Source organism: Empidonax traillii, unplaced genomic scaffold, assembly GCF_003031625.1.
Source record: "Empidonax traillii isolate 1590-97213 ecotype Southwest subspecies unplaced genomic scaffold, ASM303162v1 scaffold766:size301553, whole genome shotgun sequence".
Classification (NCBI taxonomy): Eukaryota; Metazoa; Chordata; class Aves; order Passeriformes; family Tyrannidae; genus Empidonax; species Empidonax traillii.
In genome coordinates this window covers 1-19,125 of record NW_020955959.1, presented here as the reverse complement: position 1 = coordinate 19,125, position 19,125 = coordinate 1, and positions in this window count along the sequence as shown.

Here is a 19,125-nt window from a genome sequence, read left to right as displayed (position 1 = left end):
GGAACTGCCGACTGGATCAGCTTTTAGAACTCTTTACTCTTGGGGTCTTCTTAATAAATCCATCAGGAGAGGTGTCATATCCTTTCTAGCAATGTGTTTCACTGTTTTATTTCCTGTGAGGGAGCAACTGGCTGCTTTACCAAATGCTCCTCGGGGTCCCCCCCAGCCTCATGCAGGAATCAAAATTGATGGGACAAGGACATGAGCTGTTTGCTCTCTAATGCAGGGACCAGTTTGCCACAACATTCGGATATTGCTGCTGGAAACCAGACAGATTCCTTCCCTTCTGCTTCAGTCCTGCTTCTGACACAGGGGCAGCTTCTGAGGAATGATTTAGTGATGTTCTCAAAGCTCAGGTCACCTAAAAGCAAATCAGCTGTGGAGGAGCACCTGCATTTTGTGGCAGGCAGAAAAGAGCACTGTCCCACCAGGGTGTGAGAGCAGACACATCACCCAGACCAGGATGGAAAATTATATTGAACAGGGGTAAAAAAACCCCCACCCCATCTTTGTCTATCACTTGCAGTTTTTTATCTGCATTTTTATTGAATCCAGCCACCGAGTCAAGTGCTGGAAGCAGAAATGCAGCTTTCTTCCATGGCATCTTCCCTATGGTAAATCTAATTAAACAGCCATTAAAATGTATGTTAGCTCAATTGTATCAAGGTGACCTGGAGCTCCTGCTAAATGTTAACAACAGCATTCCCCACTAACTGGCATCGGAGAGGGAACAGGCAGTACTGTTTCTCCTGATGTGGCCTTTAGATGAATGTGGTTATTAAAGTGCTTTGTGTGCCACGGATTCCCAAATAAATGGATCTAATTTTCTGGCAGCTGAAGCGCTCCCTGTGCCCCTCCAGCGCTCCCAGCCAAGGCTGGCACGTCCCAGCCAGCATCCCAGCCAGGATGCCAGGATGCCAGCGACCAAGGGGGCTGCACAGGGACAAAAGGGCACAGGCAGCACCTCCGAAAGCCTGACCAGAGGAGAAGTGCTAAAATGTCAGAAGGGACAGAAGAGAGGGCAGAGCCTCTCCTGTGGAAGGTCCCTCCACCTGCAGACAACGAGGCTGATTGTTCTGCAGCCAAAGAGAACACCTGGCTGGGTGTTCAAATATCTTTAAATCCTTAAATCTCAATTCAGATTAAAATCTGGAAAGATTTCCCGGGTTTACACTGGCCTGACCTTCAGTCTCAAATCCAGTTTATTTTCATGATGCAGAACTATAAACTGAATTCCACATCCCGCCCCACAACTAGACCTGCTAGTGCCCAACAGAGAAATATCTATTTTATAAGCAATTTATCCCACACAGGTTAATGATAGCAAAATGCTAATGACAGCCAATGATGAGACTGAAAACTGAGAACTGTGTCTGTTCATTACTGCAGGTTTTCATCATGCACCCTAAGAAGTATCATTATGCTAAAGAAAATGTTCACCATGTACTAAATCAGACAGATCTGCATCTAAAAAACTCCTTCCTTTGGTTGTTACCTTCTGTTTGCCTTCACGAGTTTATTCCTTTAAATGCAGCTATGGTTAAAAATAGGAAATCTCCCACCAAGCTGCAGAATAGCTGAACAGGTGGGAAATGTCTCACTTCCCCCTTGCACATGGCAGCAGCTGCAGTTTGGCTGCAGAAATCTCCCCCCACGGTGTGTGCTGGGGGGGCTGGAGGAGCAGCAGACTTGGGAACAGTGAACACCTGGGTGCAGGAGCAGTTCCTCAGTTTACTTCCAACAGCAGCACCGGGTGCCTGCAGGACTGAGCCTCATCTGGGCAACTTAAAAAAAATTCTGTGCTTGTTTGCAGATCTTTCCTGTTCTGTCTTGTCTGAAATTTGAATTTCTGATTATTAAAGCACGCCTTTGTATGAATCCTTCAGCTATTACAATACATCTCTGCTGAGCAGGGAAGGCACGGCAAAACTAATTAAATGCCATCCAGGAGCTTTACTCTGCCATTTACAGAAACACATTAAACCTTGAGGAATGGCTCTTTGGGAATCATTGCAAGGGGTGCACAACTGGCTGGGGTTTTTTTCCTGTGATGGACTGTGCTGCACACAGGGCAGGCAGGACAGAGAGGGCTGGTGGGCAAACACCAGGCACAGCACCACGCTTGGCAGAGAGGAGAGGGCACATCTCCATAAATCCAGGAACTGAGCAAGAATGCAGATAGGGAGGGGGACAATAGGGGCAGAGTCACCCTCTGCTCAGCTGCAGCACAGGACACACAGAGCGTGGGGGGCACAGCCCGTCCCCCCTGCCCACTGCCCAGCTGGGCACAGCACTGCTCCACCCACAGCCCTCAGCTGGGGCACAGCATGGCTGGGGCTGCTCCCACAAACCCTCTGTCACTGCCACCAGGAACACTGCGAGGAACGAGAGCAAAAGTGAGCAAAGGGCCGAGGTGGAGGATTGCTCTTGGAAGGGACAAGGGATACAAATGAGCAGTTCTGTGCAGAAATCTACTGTCACAAGGGGTAATGAATTAAATGAAGTGGAAAGCATGGCATGAACTGGAGATTTGCTGTAGTGACTAATGTAATTAACCTCTATTGAAATAATTAAGCCTCCTAATTTGTGCTGCATGAGCAGCACAACTGCCAGGGCAGGTGTGGGCAGCCCTGTGCCTGCTGCGGGCGGGTGGCACCCACCACGCCAAGGGGCTTTGGCTCCCCTTGGCACCACAGGGCTGCTTGACTTGTGCCAGGGATTCCAGGATTGGAGCCAAGGGCAGATCTGGGCATGGACCCCAGCGCTGAGCAGGCACCACGAGGGCACCACGAGGGCACCACGAGGGCACCTCAGGCACCATCGGCATCGCCCAAGCAGCCCCAGATCAGTTCTTGGGGCAGTTTCTCAGGTGTTGTGAGACATCAGTGCTCAGAATGGGGAGAAGCAGGGGCTCCCTGGGCTGCACAGTCCTAGGGGCTGCCTCCCAAAGCTTGGACTGACAGCCCTCAAACCCCATTTCCCTCGTCCTGGTGTGTCCTGTCTCAGCAGGATGCTGCCCTACAGCTCTGCCTGCAGCACAGTGCAAATAAACTGCAAAAGAAAACACTGTGATCACAAACATTCCACAAAATTCCATGGCCCACTCCTCTTGGACTCGACCTGCCTCCTCACAAACTGTGACATTTTTCCTCCTTTCAGCACAGGATTGCTTTATGCCAGTCAGGGAAGCAAGGTTTGTTGTCTCTAGTTATTAATTTACTTTTATTGACTGCAGTGCCTTTCCCCGTTTTATTACCCAATAGCTCACACCAGCAGAACAGAACAGCTTTTCTTTTAGGTTACACATAAACGTTTGACTTTCCCAGACAGGCACCAAGGAGAGGCCAAACCAGCGTGGTGCATTGAGGCACCTGCCAGCTGCATCTGCTGCCCTGACCCCGCTGTCCCCAGGGACCCCTTCCAGCAGACCAGGCTGCTCACAGCCTCACCCAACCAGCAAAAATGCTGATCCTTTTTCCCCCCTTTCACTGCTCAAGGCATATGATAAAAAAGCATAAGATTTAGATTGATTTTTTTTTCCCCTGTCCTAAAAATACGCTCTGAAACGCTTCCATTGTCCACACGCTGCTCCCTGTGATAAGGCACAATTTTGCTCTATAGCAATTATTTTGAACACCACTATTACATCGACTGTGAAAACCCAAGAGCACCACAGAAGGTTCTGGGGTTATTGAACCACCGGGTTCCTTCCCTGCTGCTGATGGACACCTCCTGCTGCAGCTGGGGCAGCAGGGAGGCAAAGAGCTGCTTTTTCTGCGAGAAAAGTGACAGCTGAGAGGAGTCCTCTGCTCAAACACCCGCTCGTGCTAAAGCTCAAAAATAAAAACAAAAACAAAAGTAGCTCAGGTGCTTGGTTTTGGTTTTGAAGCCCAGCAGAAGAAATTCCCAGCGTCCCAGAGCTGTTGGGAACGGGCCATGCAAGGTGATGGCTCAGCAGGGCGTGGCAGCCCAGCAGAGAGAAGGGGCCTGGAAGCTCCATCTCACTTCCCCCGTGTTTGGGGATGTGCAGGAGCCAGCCAGGAGCAGCCGTGGGGCAGAGGAGCAGCTGTGGGGCAGAGGATCAGCTGTGGGGAAAGGATCAGCCGTGGGGCAGTGCCACGGTGAGGGGCAGAGCGGACCCTGGCGATGTCCAGCACTGCTGCTGGGACGTGCCAGAGCTGTGCCAGAGCTGTGCCAGGGCTGGGCGAGCTCACCCCTGCCAGGGCTGCTGCTGCATTAACGAGAGGCAGCATCAATTCCAGTTCTCTGCATCCCTGTCAGCAGCGCTGAGCAGCACAGCTGCTCTCTAAATTTGATTATAGCTGTATCACCGCCCAAGATAATTGGGGGACGTGTCATTAGTCTTACATCAAGTACAGCGTGTATTTTGTCTTTCAGGCGTATTTACTTTAACTTCACAAAGGATTAAATGAAGTTTATGGTGATATGCAACAACTGTTGTGAGAAGGTGAGAATTAAGAAAAGGAAAGAGAAAAAAAAAAAACACAAATGGGAGAAAAATTAGCTGAGCACTGTCTGATCCTCCCTTTCTCGCTCTGCTTTAGATGATTTTCCCAATTCAACCGATAATAGAAGAGTTCCCAATAAGAAATTTAGGAGAAACATCACCAGAAGTGTCCTGGTGAATGTGCAGAGGATGCACTGCAGCTCTCAGTATGCATGAGCCAGAGATGTGGGGGCACAGGGCACTGTCCCACCCCCTCGAGCTGCCAGCAACCCAGCCCTGGCCAGGGCCCAGGGGGGCTCCTCTGGGTTTCACAGTGCCCTGTGCACACACCTGACCTCCAGCCCTTCCTAGTGATGAGGTGCAGTTTGTAGAAGAGGACCACTGCCATGGGGGAGATGTTCTCCTTCATCAGACAGACATCCATCGCTCAGTTGTGCTCTTTGGTTCCTTTTTTTTTTTTTTTTCCAGATTTTAAATATGAGACAACTCTTTTCTGTGCAGAGCAGAGCAGAGAGGTCCAGGCACAGCAAAGCACCTCCAGCAGCTCCTGAAGGACAAGGCAGGGGCAGGAGGAGTTCCTGGTGAGTGCAGCTGAGTGCCAGGCACAGCATCTCCATCTGCTGGCATTCAGAGCCCAGGACATGCTCTGATCACCAGTCCTGCTTTTCACAGCCCCAGATCTGTGGGCCTGCACTGCAGCACGAAGGTGTGCCCAGCAGGTGTGAGGAATTGTTCCTCAGCCCTCCAGACTAACAGGTAATGCATCCCCCTGGGAATGCACAGGCACAGAGAGATCCTCGGGTGCTTCTCCCCAGCCCTCAGCTCTGCCAGAGATATTAAAGGTTTGTACATTTGTTTGGGGGGTTCATTACCCTGGAAGATTGACAGGCTCCCACTGAGTGTTTATATGAATCTGTTGAGTTTCTACATTTAATTACACCCGACTGAATGCATTAACACACCCATGAATTTTTAAAAGCTATCAGTTTTATTCTGTTTGACTCCAAACCTGACAGTGTGAGTTGCTTTCCAGCACATCCTTCCCTCCAAGCCCTTTTCCCTGGTAGCTGCAGCTGAGCTCTGGCACCTTCCCCTCCCGAGGAGACCTCCCCCCACGGATCCCACTCCAGAAAAGCTGCATTGCCAGCAGGAAAACACCAATTCCAGCCCACAGGCCCTATAGGGGATATCTGCCACAAGTCATGACAGGAAAGGCTAATTATGAGGGAAGAAATACATTAACGAGACTGAACTGGCTCAGAGATGAGCCCCCTGCACTAGGTCAGCAGCACTTCCCTCTCTAGACCACCAGCTCCATCAGAAATGGCCTTTATTCAGGAATAAATGAGTTTAGTTCCCAGCTGCTCCTGCAGGGCATGAGGCAACACACAACTCCTTTTCCCAGGGCCCCCTGATCTGATCCCAGTGCTTGCCCCATGGAGAACTGGCAGAACTGAAAGGTGAGCTGCTTAAACTCTAGTGACAGCACATGAAAACACAACATTTTAATTTCAATAAGCTGCCAATTAAAAAAAAAATGAACTGGCATGAAGTACAGCAAGAGGAGAGTCTGGCACTGGCAGGGTGGACAGGGAGATTTTCCTGTTAACTGGAGTCTTTCCCACAGCCTGGAGAGAGGCAGCATCTTCTGCTATTTTTAACCTGCCCAAACATATTATTTAAATGCTGTGAACTTGAGTAAACAGGTACATCTAATAAACATTAGAAAACCCTGCAAAAAGCAGCTATTCCAGGCAGATGAAACCATAGTCTGGTGATTAACAGCACCTCAACTTTCAAATAGCTGCAGCCAGAACGGCCATCAAGCGATTATTCCAGGCTGTATTGCCTTGTCCCTTGTTTTCTGCTGCCTGGGCAGCCAAGTCAGGCTTTAAATACTTGTTTAATCGGTTGGTAAATGGGGCAGTTTATTACCTGCCTGCAATTCTGCCTTTCACCTGCACTGCAGCAGAGCATCCCCTGCACGGGGGAGATGCATCCCCTGTGTCACTGCCCTGCCCCGGGAATGTCTCTCCAGCCTCAACACGCAGAGATTTCATCTGTTCCCTGGGCACTGCACCAGCTCTCGCCTTGCTAATTATCAGCATGGACTGATAAGCATAATTAGAACCGGGGAAGTAACAAGGTATTACAAGCGACTCCTTATCAAATGAGTACAACTCTTAAACCTTTGATGGGAAAAGTTTGATAGGATTGGTAATTAACTGTGTCTAAATGTGTCAGAATTTGACCAGCCACCAAGGCACCTTTGGAAACCATCAGGACCATCCCCAGGGGAAAGGGTGAGTCTCTCATTTTAGTTCCCCTCAGGCAGACTCACAGTCCTGACTCCCACAAGGAACTGCCCCTGTAGACCCTGGATATTCTGCTGAGCAAGAGCTCAATGCAATAACTTAAAGAGGTGTGCTTTTCCCAGCCCTCGCTGAGCTTTTATGCCTCAATAACTACTTTTTAATAATAATTTCACACTTCTCCATGGAAATGCACAGTTTCAGTGAAGCTTCCACACCTTCTTCACTGTCTGCAGTGAGAAACAACCATCCTGAGTCATCAGGGCGCAGTTTGCTGGATAAATCACTAAGGCTGGAGATGCTCTTATGGAATCATTTTGGAGCAGGTCTCTGAGGTCACCGAGCCCAAGATGTGATCAGCAGCACTGACACGTGGCCCATTTTTTACATGGCAGAAATGTAGCATTTGGTGTAAATCAGGAGGTGAGTGATAACGGATGAGCTCAGCCCTCAGCAGCAGCCCCTGAGCCAGGCAGGGCATCAATTCCAGCATGATGAGAAAATGAAGAAGGATGATACATTTCATGTTATTGATCCTATCTATTAGAGATAATGGCAGGTCACTCCATCCTCCCCAGCTGCCTCCTTAGCCATGGCATGAGCACCCAGGGGCTGCACAGGTGGGGCCTGGCAGCCTCAGGGAGGGGCATCCTACAGTCCCACACCTGTGGCCACAAGGGACACTGGAGGTGGCAACAGCACGTTTATCTTTGTAACTCTGTGTGCCAGACGCAAGGGGAGCAGCTCCACACACACACACACAGAGCCAGGCTCCCCATCAAAACCCTCCCTGACACCAGGAGGAGTGACCCTGAGTGCTGCCCAGACCTCCTTCGTTAACACCTTCAATCCATTTCCCCACAAATCCTCTGTGATCTGCTCTCATTTAGTCTGATCACAAGAATGGAAACTTGGACCTGTGATGGAGCCCAGATTACAAGGCCAGTCCTTTGTGAGTGACAAAGTGGTTTGGGTTTTTTTTTTTTCCTTAAAAACTATTACAAGTTACAGTTCATACACTGTGGTTTAATTGCATTTGCCCTCCAGCTTTTCCATTCAAAGTAGAACAGAAACCAGCACTTCCAGAATGGAAATGAGAAGAAGAAACCCTCAGAAAGAGGAAAAATGCTATGTTTGGAGAGAAAGAACAATTATTGCCACAGGTACAATAAAGAGGAAAGGAGTCAGATTCTGTTTCATATCCAGGGGCCAAATGCAAGTTATTCAGACCTTTGGAAATGAGGTCACATTGTCACCGGAGGCAAAACAGAACCACAGGTTATGGCAGAGCTCATGGATCCAGCTGCTTTACCTGAAACTCTGAGCTGCAATGGTGAAAACCCGGAGCTGGAAAGAACTGAATTCACTATTTTAGGGAACTTTCCCTGGAATTCTGTTCCATGACTTCACTGACACGAAACCAGGGCAGCCAGCAGGAATACTCAGGGAAAACTGGACCCCGAGGCAAGAGCCATGGGGGTACTCAGGCAGCAGGGAGACATTAACCCCAGCACCCTCCTTTCACCCCAGCACCCTCCCTTCACCCCAGCACCCTCCCCTTCACCCCAGCACCCTCCCCTTCACCCCAGCACCCTCCTTTCACCCCAGCACCCTCCCCTTCACCCCAGCACCCTCCCTTCACCCCAGCATCCTCCCTTCACCCCAGCACTCTCCCTTCACCCCAGCACCCTCCCTTCACCCCAGCACCCTCCCCAGGCTCCAGGAGGAGGAGGAACAGGGAAGGCTCTGCAGAGGACACGAGAAGGAGCAGCAGCTCTGAGCGAGCTCCCACCTGCCAAGAGGAAAACAGCAGCCAAGGGTGGCAGAAACGGCTCTGCAGCTCAGACAGTTTCTGCCAGACAACAGGAACAGGAATGTTATGAGCTGATGAGGAGAAAATACTAAATATCTCCAAAGCCTGCTATTTTTGGTTGAGGCATGGATAAACACTAGCACAAACAGCACGTAAAAACCAGCACATTTTGCACTCTGGATTCATTCTCTGGCCAATGTTTTCTTTACACAAGTCACTCAAGCTAATATGTAGGAAGCATAAAAGCACTATTTCTGCTTTGCTGGTTATCAAATGGGATTGGAGTAGCTGGGGACATGCTGGGTACATTTCCAGAGGAGAAGCCAGAGCAGTGAATCTGCATCCTGAAAGAAACCAGTGAGTTCAACAATTCTGCTGCAGTTCAGGCAAAGAGCCACCCCTGTAAGCCCAGCTGGGTCACTGCCACCCTGCCTGGTGCCAGTCTGGGCCAAAGTTTCAGGGACTGTAACCTCCAGCATCCCTGTTCCATATGTGACAGCACTAGCAACAGTGCCCTGAATTTCCATGGTGTCTTCCATGATGAAGCCACCTGACTTTCAGATTCCCATTTGTGGCCTGTTGAGATGCAGAGGAGTCACAGAGCATCCCTCTGCAAGCAGTATATATTCTTTAACTGCCTGTTTAATTAAATAGAATACTCATGTTTTATATTAAACTCACACAGCAGCTGACTATTTAAAACATACATATCACAGCCTGCCAACAGGGAATGGCTCCAGAGCTGTTCTCCAGATCAACTTCCCAGAGAAAATGTTGCTAAATGTCTCTGAGGCTTTTCCAAATGCCCCTCCTGGGACGGGAAGCTGGTGTTGCTATGCAGAGAAATGGGTCAGAGCCATTGGGTTTGAACTTAAAATATTCCTTTTATTGCTCAGTGAATATACTGAGGCGACTGGCAAAGAGGAGAGGCAGGGCCAGGCGGGCTGTCAGCACATTTGCCACGGCACTCTCAGCACTGGGAGGGTGATGGATTGTTTCCTGAGCTCCATTTGCTGTTCCCAGCAGTGCTTTCCCATCTCCCCTCGCAGTGGCACAGTGCCGTGGGCTCTGCCCTCGCCAGCCAGTGACTCCTAAACTGGTGCCACCACATCAGTGCCACCACATCAGTGCCACCACACTGCCACACTCCACTCCCTGCAGGGCTGCGATGGGTGTGGGTGATACAAGCTCTGATTGTGAGAGGAAACCTCAGAGAGGGGCAGGTGACCCAAAGAGGCACCTGGCTGTGCCAGAGGGTCACTGAGGGGAACAGAGTTTGGCTGGGGGAAAAGAGACGCAACTGAAATAAATCCTCAAAAACCCCCAAATTCATCCAACTGCAGCTTTCAAATCCTTTATTTTGCAATGCATGTTGTGCTCACTTTGGAACTGGCACAGACACAAATACCCTGCTCTCAGAACAGAAATCACCAGGCTGGGCATTTTCACATACAAGTGCATGACACTGAATGGCAACAGAGGGTTGAACAAAGCCCCAAATACAACCCATGCCATCTACAATCACAGCTGGCAATCCACAGCTTTAACTTTCTGTCCAACACAAAACAACAAATTCATTTCAAACCCTGTGAAATTAGGTAATGGTTGTAATGCTAATCAAAGCTTGCAAATTTGAAATAATAAATGAGGTTTATACTACTTAATTTTACAAGGGACTTACTACTTTTCCCCTCCAAACCCTCTAATTTGTTGCCATAATTACATTAAATTGGAGCTGAATTTTTTTCAAGTCTGGATCTAGCTGAGAGCTTTTTGTTCCTACCCCAGACCCAAAGAAGAATCGGTTGCCCTAAAGCCTGTCCAGTCTCTAAATCTGCTGATTGGATACTCTGTTCCTCTCCCATCTCTGTGCTCCACAAGGCTGAACACAAAGGCTGCCTCCTCGCAGCGTCCATCCGAGGGCCCCACTCATCTCTGGCACTGCACCATCATTTCTGGCACTAGCAAAGTTGTTTTTTTCATCAGTTAATGCTGTGCACCTGCTGGGTTCCACATTCCCTAACACAGATAATAATTTCCTCATTAGGAGGAGCCATTGAATCGATAGCACCGAGCTCTGGGTGAATTGAGGCCGTTTGTCTGCTCAGACCAGCACTGGTCTCATTAAATGTGCATGAGCAGCACCCCCCCCACTGCAGGGCTCACTCTCCCTCCAGCTCCTTCCATGGGCTGGTTTTTCCTCAGAATTTTCTCCTGCATTTCCCATTCTGCAGCTTCCCTTCACTCAGGGCTTGCCCTGAGCCACGCCACGAGCCCTCGCTCATCCCCCTCCTCCTGCACATCCTCTGTGCCACAGCAGCCACCCTCCCCCTGCCCCTGCTGCCACTCGGACCGTGGGAAGCGGCTCCATCACCACGGCTGGTCACTGGCACCGGGATGGATGGCAACACCAACACCTGAGGAGCTGGGAAAGGCTGGACCCCGGAGAGCAGGCAGTGCCACGGTTCATTAGGACGTGCTAACTATTCTGGGTTGCTACAACAAACAGCTCCCAGGCTGGGGCCACCTTTGGCCATTTTACAAGTCAAAAGCAGCGAACAAAACCGTGGTATTTAGCTTGGAGCTGTCAAAACAGGCGCCAAATCCCGTCTTAGTCTCCTGGTAAATGATCCTTGTTATGAGGGGAAGAGAAAAGATTAATGAATGCATCCATATCAGCCACTAAGAGCAAAATAAAGGCAGAGATAAAGGAAGATAGAGGCAAAGAATGGACATGTTTTCTGCCAATGTCATTCTTCATACAATAGATGCAGTTTCTTTCTTTCCTCAGATGGGAAGATGGGCTTGACACCATCTCATCAACAGCAGCTGTAATAAGAGTTCCTTGCTATTAATATGCAAATTGAAACGCACACACTGATTAAAAACATGTTAGACAAAGGCTTTTGTCAGAGACCCATGAGAAGGCGACAGGGCTCAATTAGGGAGCAGTGGCCCACTCCAAAATTTGTCATCAAGTCTTACTCTTGGGCCCAGTGCAGTAACTCCAGTGGGGAACACACTGCAGTGTTAATGGGTATCTGCTCTCTCTCTCTCTGGAGATCCCAAATGTCCAACCCCCAGCCTGGGTCCTGCCTGTCTCCAGAGCTGCCCCAGCCCTGGGGGTTCTCCACAGCCTCTCCTGGTGGCGCAGGGCTGGCAGCTGGTCGGGTCAGTGACCTCAGACGGGTGCAGGGAGCTGCCAGCACAGCCCCGAGGAGGAACCAGACTTCCACATACTTAATTTGGAGATTATGGAAGGTGGTTTTAAAGGTCAGGACTTGCTAATTAAGTTGATGCAATAGGAACTTAACAAAGGAAGCAGCACTTACGTACCAGGAGCGTTCTGTGCCGTGATTAATCTCTGTGTGTCTCGGGGCAGCCTCACCTTGCACCCTGTTGCCACAGAGCTCTGTTGCCTCCACACGGAGCCAGATAAAACCACACACTTGTATTGTGCTGTGTCTGAGCATAAACCACCACAGCCCCCAAAACGTAACACGGCACATCTGCACCAGAGCCTGGAGAGCTGCATTATTATGGGTGACAAAATCTAATAAAACACATCTAAAAGATCACAGTTTCAGTGCCAATAACCACATTTCCAGCTGTCCCCCAGTGGCAGAGCTATTCCAGTTAGCACTGCCCTGTAAAGTTTGTGTGGGGCGAGACCCAGCCAGACTGATGACAAATTACTGAGATTTACTTCCTCTACACAACATCTTGCACGGAATTTTAAGCTGGGAAAACATTTGGCCAGAACAAAACCAAATTCTGTAAGGTACAGATAGATGGAATGCATGAAAAATGCAGAGTGTGTGTTTGGGGTTTTTTAAATTAAGAAAATACATGCAAATGTTTTCACCCTTCAATTTAAAGCAACCTTGGGGGCTGCAGGGGTTGCACTGAACCATTTTCAAAGTTCTGTGATACAACCTCTCACGGCGTTTCAGCCTGGGGTGGTTGGACCAGGCTCGACATCAGAGATCTGGCAGCATTTCTGCAGGGATCACTGACTTACCACGAGGAGATTTGTCTTTTTATGTCTTGCTTTGAAGGTCTAATGAACTTAGGAAAAGCAAGAGATTAGAAGGACTTAGGAACCCAAGCCTGATTGACTGGACCAGGACTATATTGGCCACAAACACAAATATTGCACCGCTCTGCCACTCCAGGTGGAAGCAGGAGAGCTGGGGGATGTGATGGGGCACTTCACTCTCACTCACCTGCTTCTCACTCACCAGGGCTGGCCGGTGTGGGAGGTGGGATGTGGGACCTGGAATCCTGTCAGCAGCGCTGACCCTGCTGCTCTGAAGGGCCACAAGACAAACCATTTACCCCAGAGGTGCTGGAGTGGCACAAAGTCTGGATCTTCCGAAATTAGAGACAGGCCCTCTGTCTTTATTCATTCTCTGAGACCAAGCAAGCCACCAGCTCCGGGCCAGGTCCCAGAGCCAGGGCAGAAGGACAGGCAGCCTTGGCCAGGCTGGGAGCAGAGGCCAGGTCTGACCCAGCTCGCTGCAGAGCTGTCTCCACACCTGCCTCAGGAAAGAAATTGTGTTTGCGCTGTCATTAATTTGCTGCAATTAGCTCGTAGTGATTACTAGAGCACACAGTTAGAAGATTTTTGTTTTTCTCTCCTGACAAAAACGCCTCTGCAGCACCCTGAGTGCTGCTTGGGGGAGGACTCCTTTGGGGGAGGGAGGCTCAGAAAAGTCAGGCTGCACCCGCATGACTGATGTGCCCTATTTCTGTAAATCATTCTCCCTGTAAAGAGGCAGCTCAGCTTCAGGAACACTGGCGGCTTGTGTTATTACCCAAAACACAATAAATGAAACCACCCCACAGCTATGAAACCCAAGGAGATGTTTACTCATCTGTGAACAACCCATTCTCCTCCGCACACGAGAGGCATCGATGCAAGAGCACAAATTAATCACACAGAGCTTCTGCAGTGGCTCTCAGGGTCCCCACAGAGCGAGCGAGGCGATGCTGTAGCACCCCTGACCCGTCCTTTGGCAGGACCAGAGGTTCAAGCAGAGCCCAGGGGGCCGAGGCTCCCGCCCAGCAGAGCTCCAGCAGCCCCCGGGGTGAGGAGCAGCGACCCTCGGTCCTCTGACTCGGCTCCTTCTCCCTGCTCAGATCCCCAGGGCAGGCAGAGGGGATGAGCTGCTGCCAGCTGGTGCCCCGCAGGGACAGAGCTGAGCTGGGTGCAGGGATAGCTCTGTGCCCCCCTGCCAGGGCCAGGTGACCAGGGGCAGCAGGTCCGGTCCCACCGTCCCTCCCTTGGCTCCTGGTGGGCACAGTCCGGCCTCGGGCTTGCAGCAAAGTCCAGACAGCAAACAGCTCCTGGCGAGCCTGCAGGAATCCCACCAGCAGGGAAAGCCATTTACACTTTCATTTGAGCGTTCCTTGCTCATGGAACCATTTGCTTCTCTAGAGACAAAGAGGGAAGGAAAAAAAAAACTCCTCCGTTCCGCAATTGCCGTGGTTCACTGCTGTGGCTCTTTATGTGTTGACACAAACCATGCTGGAGAAGGTGAAGAAAGTGTGTTTATTTCTGATTGAAGACTGATTACATCACTATCATGGATAATGTAATAGAATAATCTTATACTCTTGGGAGAAATCTAAGAATAAATATGAAAAAGTAAAATAGTTTGTTTCCACTGTCCCTGAAGATGATTGATGAGTAAGTGCTGTATTTACAGGATAGTTATCATACTCTAGACTCTGTGCTGAATAAATATCGTCTTGAAAGGGTAAAAAAATCCATCGAAATATTTTAACTCACCACAAAATTAAAAAAAAAAATCCATGTATTTGTCCAAAGCGAAGGTTAGTTACATGTTAATTATTGAATCCACACGGGATCATTGTCCAAGAAAGCCTCCTCTCCTGCTGGCCCGCTCCTCCCCGCAGAAGCAGCATCGGTGCTTGTCCCCACTGATGAGCTACTACTGGTTCTTCAGGCTGCAAGAGAGAACCAAGGGCAAAGTCACACTCCATCCTGGTGGACCCTGTCCCACCCTGGAGATCTGCCCCTGCACTGTCCCCCCGTGCCCAGGCAGAGCTGAGGGGACCCAGCACCGGGCAAACCCTCAGCTCTCCACAGGATGACTAAAGAAATGCCTTCTGTGATCCGAGGGGAGAACTTCAAATCTAAAAAAACCCCCATATATAAATGAACTCTTTCCATCTGAAGCATATTTGCAGTTTTAAGGACATTTTTTGCATTTTGTGAAAGAAAATCCCCACAGCAATTTGGAAAAAGTATCCTTTCTCTAGATTCTCAATTTGAATTTAAGAGCCTCACAAACCCTGCCCAGCTTGCCCCCTCCATGGCCCAGCTGACAAGGAAATTCCTCACTGGTATTGGTGTTGGCAAGCTCAGGTTTGTTTTGTGCTTTCAGCAATCAGCCCAGTGCTTGGGCTTTACATCCAAATAATTAATCTGTACACCTGACACCATGACACAGTCACACAGGCCATTCTGGGGCCTTCAAATTATGATCAAAACAGAAGATATCAGAGATATCTTATTTTCACTTACGTTAAAAGGGAAGGGAGGCAATTTAGGCCTATAATGAGAGAACATATTACACACTCTCTTCACAGGCAGTGCAATTATTCAGCTGCTCTCTGGAACTGAAACAATGACGAATTAAAACGCCTTTCAATTCTATCTACCTTTTATAACTATTCCTCTTTATTGATCTAAAGGCTTCTCTGAGCATCAGACACCACACATTACAGAAAGCACATGGAAACGTTACCAATAAAAGCTGCAGCCACCAAGGTAAGAGCAAGCTCATTTAGCTTGGGTTGTGCAGTGCATGGTACAACTCAGGTATTTACTCTCATTTCCAGAAATTCATTGGAACTCTTTTATCAAACACATCCATTCTGGGTGAGCCCAACCTTCTGGCACCAGAGACAGGGCTGGAAACATCCAGAGGGAACAGCAGTAGTGCTTGGCATTAGATTTGCCCCAAATGGAGTTGGGCCAGGCGGCCCCAGAGCCTCCCCCGGAGCTGTGCCAGCCACAACAGGCTGTCAATATTTGTTCACACCTTCCTAAAGAGATGGGAAACACAACCATGGGGAAGGCTGACATTTCTGCAGGCACGATGTTTACAGTATTTTGATTAGCTCTGATTCCTGAATAGCCAAGCAGCTTATGGTGATAAATACCCTGTTTCAATTAGACATCTGTGTTCTCAACCAGGGAAAGAAAAAAAAAAAGAAAAGAAAAGGAAAGAGGAAAGAGCCCACCCAGGCCCAAGCCTGCTGTCCCTGCTCCTCAGCAGGACATCAACCATCTGGGCTTTCACAGGGTGTAGCCACCTCCCCAGCTGCACATGACCATTCTCACCTCTTTAGAATTCATTTTGACCACTGAATTGGTTTTACCCCAGGATCAGGTCCCCTCTCTGCAAAAGCCCTAAAATTAATCAGGAATCTAGAGTCTGAAAGGGAAACCCAGGCGTGTATTAGCATGTATGAAAGCGTAAATGAGTGGTTATAAAACCCTGGAATACATTTGTGAGCTCTAGATGTGGCAGAGAGGTCTGGCTGATCAAAGAGACAAAATGAAGGCGAGAAGATAAAGTTCTTCTTTATGGAAGTGGTAATCATTATCCCCACATAGTCAGACTCTTAATTACTAGGGCTGGATCTCAGCCTCCCATCGCTGACAGCCCGAGTGGTGGAGGACAGCTCACAGCTCTCAGCTCTCAGCTCACAGCTCTCAGCTCTCAGCTCTCAGCTCTCTGGCAGGTTATTGCAATGTGTGATGGATCCACAGCCAGCCCAAGGATGGCACTTACCCCAGATGTGGGTCTGGGCTCTGTGGTCTGCCAACACCACCTCTGGTCCTTCTACCTGAGTTGCTCCAGCCCTTGATCCAGCCCCTCTGGAGCATCTTCCCCAAACGCAGCTATTTTCTCCTGGCCACACTGATGTCCCAGCACCCGTCCCCAGCCTGTCCCCCAGCCCTCCCCAGGAGGGAAATGCTTTTTCCAAAGCCCCGGGGCTTTGAGGACCCTCTGGCTCCTTTCACAACTACCTGGGACTTTCACCCCTGTTGTTTGTTGCAAATCACTTCGAGCAGTGATTTTTCATCCTTGCAGTTTACATAAGGCAGAGAAGAGGAAGGTTTTGTTTCTGCCAGCCCATGGCACGAAGTGAGGAGCCAGGCTGGCATGTGCTTCCCATGTAGCCTTCCCAGCTGGCATTTGGGCTGCTGCTGGTCCCACAGGATGGAGCTGCTGGTGCCCACCGCGGTTCAGCCGAGGCGGGCACCGGCACGGCCCCTGCCTGGCACCCTGCCCGGCACTGCTGCTCCACTGCTCCTCTGGGGGGAAGGAGGGAGGGAGAGAGGAGATTAAAAAAACCCACATCTATTTCTGGAAAGCAAGTCAAACAATGACTCAATCATCTCTACGCAGTTCATAAATCCCTAATTAAAGGTTTAGTGCTCCTCCCCGCTGCAGATGTTCCAGAGTCCATCCACATTCCAAAACCTGCTCCGTGCATCACCCGGCAGAGCCTGAGCAGAGCACATTCCCACACATCCAACGCAGCACTCTACCTTAATTTTCAAACACACAGCTCAAGTACCTGCACCCTGGAGAAAAAATGGGAGCTGGCAGATGTAACTGCTTTGCATATTCACTGGCCGGAGGGATAAGGACTGGCTCAGTGTTAGCTCCCTCCTCCTGCATCTTTTATTCAACACCAAAATACCAGCCAAGACACTTCCAGCTTCCCTCCCAAGCCCTATTTCCCCTGTTCTGGTCAAACAAATGTAGTCAGAAACACTCAGGGAAGCCCCTGAAATTCCTGTGAACAGCTCAGCCCTGCCCACCTGGCCAAGGCAGAGCAGCTCAGCTGCAGGGTACGAGCCCCAAATTCTGTGGTGCCCGTGGAGCTGCAGGACCCCCAGCCCAGTGTGGGGCAGTGACAAGGTCCTGGGAACACAGCAGCTCACGGTGTGGATGGTGGGCTGTTAAAGGCAGCCCTAGCTGGGGCTCTCTGCATGCTGCTCTCTGCAGAGCTCTCAGGAACGATGATAAATAACCACAACACAGATCATTCCTCCTAGAAGTTCTCTCCTGAACAGCTTTCCAGCAGACTCATCTGCCCAGTATTTTTGGGGTGGTAGCAGCTTCTACCATGCAATCACCTTCTCTGCTCACCTGTCCAGGAGCAAAATCCCTGCACCCCTTCATCCCTTTCCTTCACAAACTGCTGCCCCCTTCTTTGAGTTTGTTTAGTTTTTAATTATATGAAGTATGGCAGCTACATAAAATGTTTTGTTGCCTTGGTAACTGCAGTCCACTGGCTTCAGCCTGAGTTATGAGGCAGAGGACAGTCTTGACATTAACCAACAATAATGAGAACAGTAGAAACCAGTGGGCAAACACTGGCTGAGGTTCAAGGAGCGGATGAGCCTCGCCTGTCCCCCAGAGCAGAGCACCCTGGGGAGCTGCAATGGCCCAGTGGGACATCATGGCTGTGGAAACTCGGCAGAGGACCAGGTCTGCATTCCCAAATTCTCCTTCTTTGTATAGAGGAGGTAATTGCTCAGAGAAAGCTACAAAAACATAGATGCAGCCCTGCCAAAATCCATTGTTTGCACTGCCCAGCACATCCCTTTGCACTGGGAAGGGCTGAGCCGAGGGTGCACGTGCCACTGGTCACTCCTACAACAGCCACAGCACAAACAACTTCCCAAGGTGTTCCTCCACAGCACTAGAAATGAAGATTTCTTCATCCCTGCTAATTGCAGGAGACTGCAGAGCAGAGCAGGTGTGGGGATAACCCAGAGGACCAGGCACCCTCCTGGCACTGCAAAGTGGTGGCACATCCTCCTGCACGTCTCTATTTCCCATCTGTGAGGCTGCTGTGGTTTGAGATGAACTCCTTTATCCTTCACAATAATACCAGAAGCAACCACAGCAATAATCATACAGGCTCAGAAGGACTGGCAGGGGAAGGATAAATTACAGCTCTGGGCCCAGGCAGCACAGCACAGATGCTCTCGTTCCAGGATTCCGATGGGAAGAGCTCTCAGCTCTATTTTCCAGCAGTGGGAATTTGTTGCACTGGGTACAGGCCCCAGCCCCATCCACACTGTCCCCACTGTAACATTCAAAGTCCCTGAATAAATAGGGTAGAACTAACATGAACAATTCCAGGAACCTGTGAAGGTCCAACATCATCTGGGGAAGGGTTGGGTTTATCCTTTGCTGGCTTAAGCCAAATTAGTGGTTACTGGTGGTTCTGCTCATCCTGCTCACCTTTCAGACTGCACTCAAAGCTACCTGAAGCACTTCAGGTACATCCCTTTATGTTCCTCTCCTAATCTGGGCAGTCCTGAGTGCTCCAGCCTGAAACAGTTCCCAAAGCTCACATGTAAGTGCATTAAGAGCGATTAGTTTATTAATCTACTCTCTGGTACCATGTATCTTCATCACTTCATTTTAATAATTTGAACTAATTGACAGAGCAGACTCTCCCCAGTTCTC